Genomic DNA, 10,013 nt, shown 5'->3' with positions numbered 1-10,013 from the left:
CCTCCACCTCCTTTTCTCCTCTCCTCCTCCTCCTCCTCCTCCTCTCCCCCTCCTCCTCTTCCTCCTCCTCTCCTCATCCTCTCCTCCCTGCTGCTTTTCTTAGTACTGCTGACAGAAATAGAAGCTGTCAGTTTGGAAGAGGATCCAACTCCGGTAACAACAGTGAAATGTCATGATATTAATTCTAAACACTACATTTGGATATTGTCTTTTTACGTTGTCTTTTTTATTGATGTTTTTCATTACATCAATCAATAAAAAAAAGTCAATATCCAAATGTAAACGTTTCTTATTAATATCATGAATTTGATGTTCTATTTATAGGGTTGGAACAGGATCCAACTCCAGTAACCCCCCATGCCAACGCACCTGCTGCTACAGACAGATACTGAGAGAGACAGAGATGGTGAGAGAGATACAGAGAGAGAACAGGGGAGGGAAAAGAAAGAACAGAATGAGTGTTTTTGTGTGATGCTTTAACACTGTGGGGACAGGGGGCCACGATGATATATTTACATAGAGACGCCGTACAAAAACCTCCTACCATTCACTTCAATACAGGAGATGGCTGGGGCCCATTCATATACTACTACAGACTGTTGAGGAGTCTGGAGAGATGCTTCTGAACAACTCGATAATACTGAAGGATAAAACAGGATTTCAACCAATCTTCAGGATTATAAAATATACTTTATTGGGAGAATTTTCCTGGACAAGACAACAAACTTATGAAGTCAGATTTAGTTAGATAAGATAGTTTGTTTGATTCCTGTTTGACCATAAAATCTCCTCAAATGCATTACTGAACTCAGTAGTTGTTTTTAGAGTATCTCTGAGTATCTCTGTTCACATTCCCTTGAGGGTGAACGACAAAGAGATCTGAGGTATTTTTGGAAGAGGAGGCAAACGATGTGACACTAGAAGTGAGGCCTACTTTGGGAATGGAACCAAACTCACTGTTTTAGGTAAGTTCACTTCAGATGAATTACATTGATATAGATCTGGAAACCCTGAAGATGTTTCATGGAGTATCCATGATACAGCTGAACTAAATGGTTGATGTGAAAACACTGTGACTTCAACTCAACCAGCCTACTTTGGCAATGGAACCAAACTCACTGTTTTAGGTAAATACTTTCTACTCTATTTACTTACTGTACTTGACGATGTTATGTTTATGGCTCCAACGGTTCATTTGAACAATTGACTAGTACAAAAAAAACGAGTATTGCTAAAGTATTTTAGATGCCAAAATGCATAGACAAGTTCAGTAGCTAGTGGTCGGGATAATTACTGCTCAGTATGTCTTCACTGTGACAACTATAATCCTGCGTTCTTCGGAGCTGGAACCAAACTGACTGTTCTGGGTAAGATAATATTGACCTTGATATAACTAATGGGTCTCTATTTGTGGTCTAGTGGTACGGCGATGTGAGGAGTTAGTTGATTGTGGATACAGTACATTAGATTAGGTGCATACTAGTGTTTACTCCACTCAATGCTTTTTGATGTTAAGCCTGTGCACTGTGCCAACTACGAGGCATATTTTGGACCAGGCACCAAATTAACAGTTGTCGGTAAGTAATCCATATACTATGTTTGGCGTATGGACGGTCAATGTGAGTGAGACAACATACTTGTGAGAAGAGATGGGATATCATAGTATTACAGTATGTTTGAGTCATCCGTGTCGGTCTTATATAAACGGGTTAAAACATGGTGTTGAATGGTATGACGTCTTGAACAATAGAGTTATCAGAGGCCGTGTATGATTGGGATTCAAAGTAGAAGAGGAAAGGTTTTGCTAGACTATAGCTATATCAGAGCAGTGTTCTGTGCTGTGCTAATGGTTTTGCTAGACTATAGCTATATCAGAGCAGTGTTCTGTGCTGTGCTAAAGGTTTTGCTAGACTATAGCTATATCAGAGCAGTGGAAGAGGAAAGGTTTTGCTAGACTATAGCTATATCAGAGCAGTGTTCTGCGCTGTGCTAATGGTGCCGGCCAGGCTCACTTCGGCGGAGGAACCAGGTTAACTGTTCTAGGTGAGAAATTACACTAAAAAAGTGCAGTGATCTATGTTGGTTATTAACCATGTAAGCTACATGGTTATAATGTATGTGGTTGTAAGCTTTTTAGAGAAATGTACTGTGACAGAACGACTGTGTAGTGCCTTTGAATGTCCTCCTTTACGTGGTCACATAAAGGTTGAGTAAATCCACTGTGCTGGTGGTGTCGGCCAGGCTTACTTCGGCGGAGGAACCAGGTTAACGGTTCTAGGTGAGAAATTACACCAACATAATACAATGTTCGCACCTGATTGTGCACCTTCACATCTTATGGCTAGACTATGTAGGTTACAGTGTGTGGTTGATGATATTCATGGATTGGAATGTGACCCAAGGATCGGTAGAGGTGGAGAGCACTTGAATTTCATTAGTAAAATAGTCACAATAATGTATCTGGTTATAAACTATGTCAGATTTACCGTCCAGCTGAACGTCTCTGAGAGTTACTGTGAAGAGTATTTGAATAACTTTAACAGAGTAGCAAAGGTGGAGTCAATCCAAAGTCAGAGAGAGTAAAGTAGAGCCTTTATGAGACAGCTTTGTGTCTCTGTGCTCATACTCGGAGGCATACTTCGGAGACGGCACCAAACTCACCGTTTTAGGTAAGAAAATGAAGTATAAGCTGCTGTGGACTCTCTCTCTCTCTGACAAATGTACATGAGGGAATAACTAAGACCAAAAAAGTAACATTTGGCAATATAGAAAATATCTCATTTGACTACAAATCTAAATAGTCTTAAAGTAAGAGAGTATACTTGAATGGATCACTGTAAAGCATTAGTTATGTTCCCCGTCATCATGGTATCAAACTGTCTGGCTCCGTGCCCAGACGCAGTCTACCGTCAGAATAATACTTGTTATCAGCTCTGGAAGTACCTAGAGGAGGAGAGGGTCCTTGGCAGTGGAACTAGACACCGTCTTGGGGTATTTAGGTCAAAACAATGATCATTTCATCTCCACATAATCATATCATAACATTTCATAGAATAAATCCAACAACCGAAGACAGCAGGTTAGGGTGTAAAGGCAGCAGGTTAGGGTGTAAAGGCAGCAGGTTAGGGTGTAAAGGCAGCAGGTTAGGGTGTAAAGGCTACGGATCAACTCTGCTGGAGTAGTGAGGAGGGGTTTTCTCTGTAGCTGTGTATCAGTGTGAACAACTACCCGGCATACTTCGGCAACGGCACCAAACTCACAGTTCTGGGTGAGAAAACTGATTCTGTCATCTGTTATCTATGCCCTCATGGGTTTCTCTGTTACTGAAAGAGACGTTGTCTTTATTTAAAATTTCTGTGTGTGAACCAGAGGGAGAGAAAATCTATTTTGGGGGTTATAAAATAATGTTCCAATTACTCAGGCGTTGGTTTGTATGAATCTATATTGTGCTGTTGTATCAGTTTGAATGGAACTGCATAATAAGTCAGAACAGGCAAAGTGATAGACCTGCGGCAGGTATTATCCAGTGTCTGTAATGTCGAGTATGGTTTCTCTCTGTGGTACACGGATAAGGCAGAGTTTGGTCCAGGTACCAGACTCACTGTTCTAGGTAAGCGATTCAGCTTTTCAACTTTCTAAAAAATATTGTAAATACATCATCATGAAATGATTTTTAAAATAAAGGGGTGTATTGTATTGCGTTCCAGGCATAGTTGAGCATGAACATATTCAGGGGGAAAACATTTAAGCTGTACAAAGAGCTAATGATAACGTGAATTGGGCCTATGCTTTGTCGACATAGACATAATTAGAAATGCAGTATTACTTCCTTTGCTACAAGCCAAACTACTGCAAATACAGCACTGGGTAGCTGGGATCCTCTTGGTTTTCTGTCTGTGAGTATGTGGTGTGCTCTGGTGGTTATGCTGCCTACTTTGGAGAGGGAACTAAGCTAACAGTTCTGGGTAAGAATACTGTAATACTGTTATAATACTGTAAGAATACTGTAAGAATACTGTAGTAATACTGTAGTAATACTGTAGTAATACTGTAGTAATACTGTTATAATACTGTACGAATGCTGTAAGAATACTGTAAGAATACTGTAATAATAATGTAAAAATACTGTAAAAATACAGTAAGAATACTATACGAATACTGTTATACTACTGTACGAATAATACTGTAATAATATTGTACAACTACTGTAAGAATACTATAAGAATACTGTCATAATAATGTAATAATACTGTAAAAATACCGTAAGAACACTATATGAATACTGTTATACTACTGTACGAATACTACTGTAATAATGCTGTTATAATACTGTAAGAATACCGTAAGAATACTGTAAGAATACTGTAAGAATACTGTAAGAATACTGTTATAATAATGTACGAAAAATACTGTAATACTACTGTTATAATACTGTTATAATAATCTAAGAATAATACTGTAAGAATACTGTAGTAAAAATATTACTGTAAGAATACTGTAAAAAATACTATAAGAATAATACTCTAAGAATAATTATGTGAGAATACTGTAATAATACTGTGAGAATAATACTGTGAGAATAATACTGTGAGAATAATATTGTAATAATAATACTGTAATAATACTGTGAGAATAATACTGTGAGAATAATACTGTAATAATAACTGTAATAATGCTGTATTAATACTGTAACAATAATGCTGTAATAATAATAATAATACTGTTATAATAATACTGTAACAATGCTGTAATAGTATAGTTGAGCGGATCTCTGTGTGTGTGTGTGTGTGTGTGTGTGTGTGTGTGTGTGTGTGTGTGTGTGTGTGTGTGTGTGTGTGTGTGTGTGTGTGTGTGTGTGTGTGTGTGTGTGTGTGTGTGTGTGTGTGTGTGTGTGTGTGTGTGTGTGTGTGTGTGTGTGTGTGTGTGTGCGTGTGTGTGTGTGTGCTATTCTTCCCCAGGACCACGATCTGCTCAACATCTTTTAGGAGTCTGAATTCTGGCTGTAAATTCATTTGTTCTGATCCCGACTGGGATTCTGACCCTCCCATAAGCTTTCCATTAGCATGGGTTAGGGTGTATTTCTTGGCCAGTTAGTTCACCCAAATTACAATGACATTGGTTTCCTTGGCCTGTAGGCCAGTCTATGGACAAGGTATGACAACAACATGCTTTGGTTTGGTTTCCCTTGCACTGTTGGCACATGGTAACGTTTTGGCATTTGTGGCACAAGTCTCATTGAAGTCATTTGAACGATATTGGCATTTGTCGCGCATCAGTATGAAAAATGTATGCACTCACTAACTGTAAGTCGCTCTGGATAAGAGCGTCTGCTAAATGACTAAAATGTACAAATGTAATAACACTGTAATAATAATGCTGTAACAATGCTGTAATAATACTGTAATAATGCTGTATTAATAATGCTGTAATAATAATGCTGTATTAATAATGCTGTAATAATAATACTGTAATAATAATACTGTAACAATAATGCTGTAATAATAATAATAATACTGTAATAATACTGTAATAATGCTGTAATAATAATGCTGTAATAATAATACATTGTCAAGTACAGTACCCATTATATAGGGGTGGTACAGTTCAGTAGCAAAGTGGTTCCTTCCAAGCTGCTGTCCTTCACATTCTGTTTCTATGTGTTTAACTGTCTCATCATACATTTAGTGATTAACTGTCTCATCATACATTTAGTGATTAACTGTCTCATCATACATTTAGTGATTAACTGTCTCATCAAACATTTTCTGATTAACTCTCTCATCATACATTTTCTGATTAACTGTCTCATTGATGAATTTTCTGATTAACTGTCTCATTGATGAATTTTCTGATTAACTGTATTTTAAAGCACACAGGTTCAAGTATGATTCTGACAACAAACAGAGCCATTGATTGAGTGTTAAAATATTCAACTGTTTCCTCCCTGCAGACCCAGCTATCAATGGCACAGTGAATGGCACAGTGAAAGTCCTTCCACCCTCCACTGAGGAGTGTGAGGCTAGAAACAAGAAGAAGAAGAAGACTCTGGTGTGTGTGGCCACCGACTTCTACCCCGACCATGTCACTGTCTTCTGGCAAGTCAACGATCACAACAGAACTGAAGGCGCCGGGACCGACAACAAGGCCTTGCAGAATGACAATAAATTATACAGTATCACCAGCAGATTGAGAGTCCCAGCCAAGGAATGGCACAACCCTGCCAACAGATTCACCTGCACTGTCAGCTTTTACAATGAGAAGGGCTATAAACCTGTGAAAGACACCATTAGTGGAGATCTCCAAGGTAATAAAACATGAACACTGTCTTTGTTTATGAGAAGAAAGAGATCTGACTGAACTAGTACACTCGTTTTTAGGCTCTAATGCGTTTCCCCCATGTCTAAGTGGTACTGCGGTGTATCATCTCATCTGAAACTCTCCTTCTTTGTTTCTTTCAGGTCAAAGTGGTGAAGGGATGACTAGAGGTAAATGTGCCCATTTTATACTAAAGTTCTTATGCTCTGGTCCTCTGTAGCTCAGCTGGTAGAGCATGGTGCTTGTTTAACGCTAGGGTAGTGGGTTCGATCCCCGGGACCACCCATACACAAAGAATGTATGCACGCATGACTGTAAGTCGCTTTGGATAAAAGCATCTGCTAAATGGCATATTATTATTATTATTATTATTATTATTTTATCCTTCATGCCTAAATACATGACATACTGTACTGTGTTCCTGGTCCTGGGTTAGGGTTAGACCTAGTGTGTACATCAGTGTGTTCCTGGTCCTGGGTTAGGGTTAGACCTAGTGTGTACATCAGTGTGTTCCTGGTCCTGGGTTAGGGTTAGACCTAGTGTGTACATCAGTGTGTTCCTGGTCCTGGGTTAGGGTTAGACCTAGTGTGTACATCAGTGTGTTCCTGGTCCTGGGTTAGGGTTAGACCTAGTGTGTCCATCAGTGTGTTCCTGGTCCTGGGTTAGGGTTAGACCTAGTGTGTACATCAGTGTGTTCCTGGTCCTGGGTTAGGGTTAGACCTAGTGTGTACATCAGTGTGTTCCTGGTCCTGGGTTAGGGTTAGACCTACAGTTCCGCTAATTACCTCAGTGTGTTCCTGGTCCTGGGTTAGGGTTAGACCTAGTGTGTACATCAGTGTGTTCCTGGTCCTGGGTTAGGGTTAGACCTAGTGTGTACATCAGTGTGTTCCTGGTCCTGGGGAATTACCCACCTGATTCCGCTAATTACCTCATCATCAAGCCTGATTAGTGGAATCCGTTGTGTTAGTGCTAGGGCAAAAACAACAATCTGCTTCCCTTTGGGTCCCCAGGACCAGGACTAAGAAACCCTGCTTCCCTTTGGGTCCCCAGGACCAGGACTAAGAAACACTGCTTCCCTTTGGGTCCCCAGGACCAGGACTAAGAAACACTGGCCTAGATCATTGGTTGTACTGCATGTTTCTTAATGGATGACCTGCTAACAGTATCACCTGATACCTTCTTAATCAAGGTCATTTGAATGTATCCTTTTCCTTGCAGAGTACTATGTGAAGAGCACTCTGACTGCCAAACTGGCCTACAGCGTCTTCATCGCTAAGAGTACCTTCTATGGACTGGTCGTCATGGTTCTGATTTGGAAGTTTCAGGTGAGTTCACTGCAACTATGATAAAAGGGACATCCGCACACCCCTCTCTCTCTCTTCTTCAATCTATGCCTTGTGCTTAGATGAGTCCCAGATCAGTTTGTACCGTCTTGCCAACTCCTATGGTCAGGGTGACAGTGACTGCACAAACAGATCCCACTGGGCACACCACGTCATTTCAACGTGGATGACCGGGAAATATTTGGTTGAGACGTTGATCAATGAGATTGCACATTTATATTCACCCGCTCAAAAAGACAGCCAAAAGTTAGTTGAATTTCCAATGTGTTATCCCCATGCCTTCAATCCAAATAAAAGCACGACCAAGTTCCAATGGAAAAAACAATGTCTGATTTTTGGTTTTAGCCCAAATGTCTATCACTGCTCTTTCAACCATTTTTAAAAGCACAACAAAGTTCCAAATGGGAATACAATGTCAGATATTTAATAATTTATAGAACAGATTAATGTGTTATCACTGTGCTTCATCTAACAGCAGAACCAAATGACCTGGATTGCAGTTGAGATTACATGAAAGTACATGGTACAAGTGATCAATGCCGTTCGAGATTGACAGATTATTTGTAAGAGCCTGTATTACAAAAGTAATATTGAATTGTGTTAGGTTGACAACGCAATCAAATATCAACATTTAAAGGAGATGTATCTTCTGCTCTGATAGCACCATCTGAGCCACTGGCTTAATCTGGCTTTAATTCCAGTTTGTCTACAAATGAATAATTGATACGTTGGATTCACGTCTCCATCTCAACCAAACATCTAAGCTAAATAATAATACTAAATCAATTAAAACTTTAAAGCACTACATTTTGTTTAGTTATGTTCTTTAACTTAGATGTTTGGTTGAGATGGAGACGTGAATCCAACGTATCAATTATTCATTTGTAGACAAACTGGAATTAAAGCCAGACTAACGCAGTGGCACAGATGGTGGCACAATATCACTAAATATCATTACATTTGAAATCCACCCGAGCTTGAAGCCCAGGCCTGTTGTAATGTAATTTCTTTGTTGAATTGAAACAATAGCTGTTGACGACTTTGCGAATGTTACACAGGCCTAAATAGTATCATTGATCACATATGAGTGGGAAAGTTAAACCTACCCTTTGGAATGACTCTCTTTAGTTTTTAAGTGGAGATCTCTCAACAGTCATTCTCACGATAACACGTTGGTAATAGTCAGTGACAAATATCATATCATAACTCTTTGTCTGTGTTTACCATACAGGGCTCCTCAGAGAAACAGATTTAACGGAAGACCAGTGGCCCGAGGAGGATGTGTCCTGCATGGGTGTTGATTCTACCATGTGATCAAGGACGGACTGGCCATATGGCAAGTCTGGAAAATGCCAGATGGGCTGGTCCATCTTTATCCCAGTGGGCCTGTCTAAATTGGCTTTTTTTTTGAGCAAATGAATCATTATTTGGCTAGTAAAGGTGGCCTTAAGGAAAAACATGGGCCGGTGTGTTAGAAATGCCCGGGCTGATTTCTGGTCCCAGTTCGTCCCTGCATGTAACTGCAATGTCCATTGTGCTTATTGCCTCCATAACCTCTCTAGGACCCTGTGCTTATTGCCTCCATAACCTCTCTAGGACCCTGTGCTTATTGCCTCCATAATCTCTCTAGGACCCTGTGCTTATTGCCTCCATAACCTCTCTAGGACCCTGTGCTTATTGCCTCCATAACCTCTCTAGTACCCCGTCTATGTGAAGACGTGTTTTTTACACTCTCCTATAAACATGAACTTGCAATTTAATGTATATTTGAGTAAATTCAGCCAAAACAGTCTTTCCATTAACTCACAAAACCAATGTTTGTTTGTCATTTGTTTTTCCAGTAATTACAGTGTGGTTTGCAATAAATATATTTTGTTTTCCAATTTCTAAATGTTCATTTATGAATCATAAACTGTATATCATTAGGGACAGATCGAAATTTACTGGGAGGAGGGGGTGGGGTGGTCCTTGGCAGCAGCTAATGGGGTTCCACAATAAATACAATTACAAACTCAAGGAGGTATAAAAAAAACATTTCCCCACCCTCCCCTTGTAGTGTAAAATAAATTGAACACCCTTCATAGAATTAACTCAAAATAATGTTTACGACCACAAATAACAATAACTATAGCGACCCTGCGTTTATAAACGTGGATATCGACCCCCTTCAGCATGCTTTTGTGGCACAGTTGATGCCACGCAGGGCTACGGTCCAGAAGGTTGAGTGTGCACCGACCACCCTAGACGAGCTCACTTGCCCTGCCTGTTTCATTACATTACGATCAGAGCCGGCTGCAGACAATGATCAGCTAGGGGGAAATCTGATTTCAACATTTTGATGCCATATTTATTTAA

General features: G+C 39.8%; 1 gene segment (V, D, J or C); it reads left to right on the top strand.

Moving 5' to 3' along the window:
• The first annotated feature begins 2,454 nt into the window (after window positions 1-2,454).
• On the top strand, window positions 2,455-9,545 carry LOC311103027 (T-cell receptor beta-1 chain C region-like). The segment is given in 6 exons: window positions 2,455-2,522; window positions 2,605-2,669; window positions 5,951-6,304; window positions 6,459-6,485; window positions 7,534-7,640; window positions 8,890-9,545.
• Window positions 9,546-10,013: the final 468 nt, after the last annotated feature.

Source organism: Coregonus lavaretus, assembly GCF_964263955.1.
Source record: "Coregonus lavaretus genome assembly, chromosome: 27".
Taxonomy (NCBI): domain Eukaryota; kingdom Metazoa; phylum Chordata; class Actinopteri; order Salmoniformes; family Salmonidae; genus Coregonus; species Coregonus lavaretus.
This window is presented reverse-complemented; position numbering and strand designations above follow the sequence as displayed.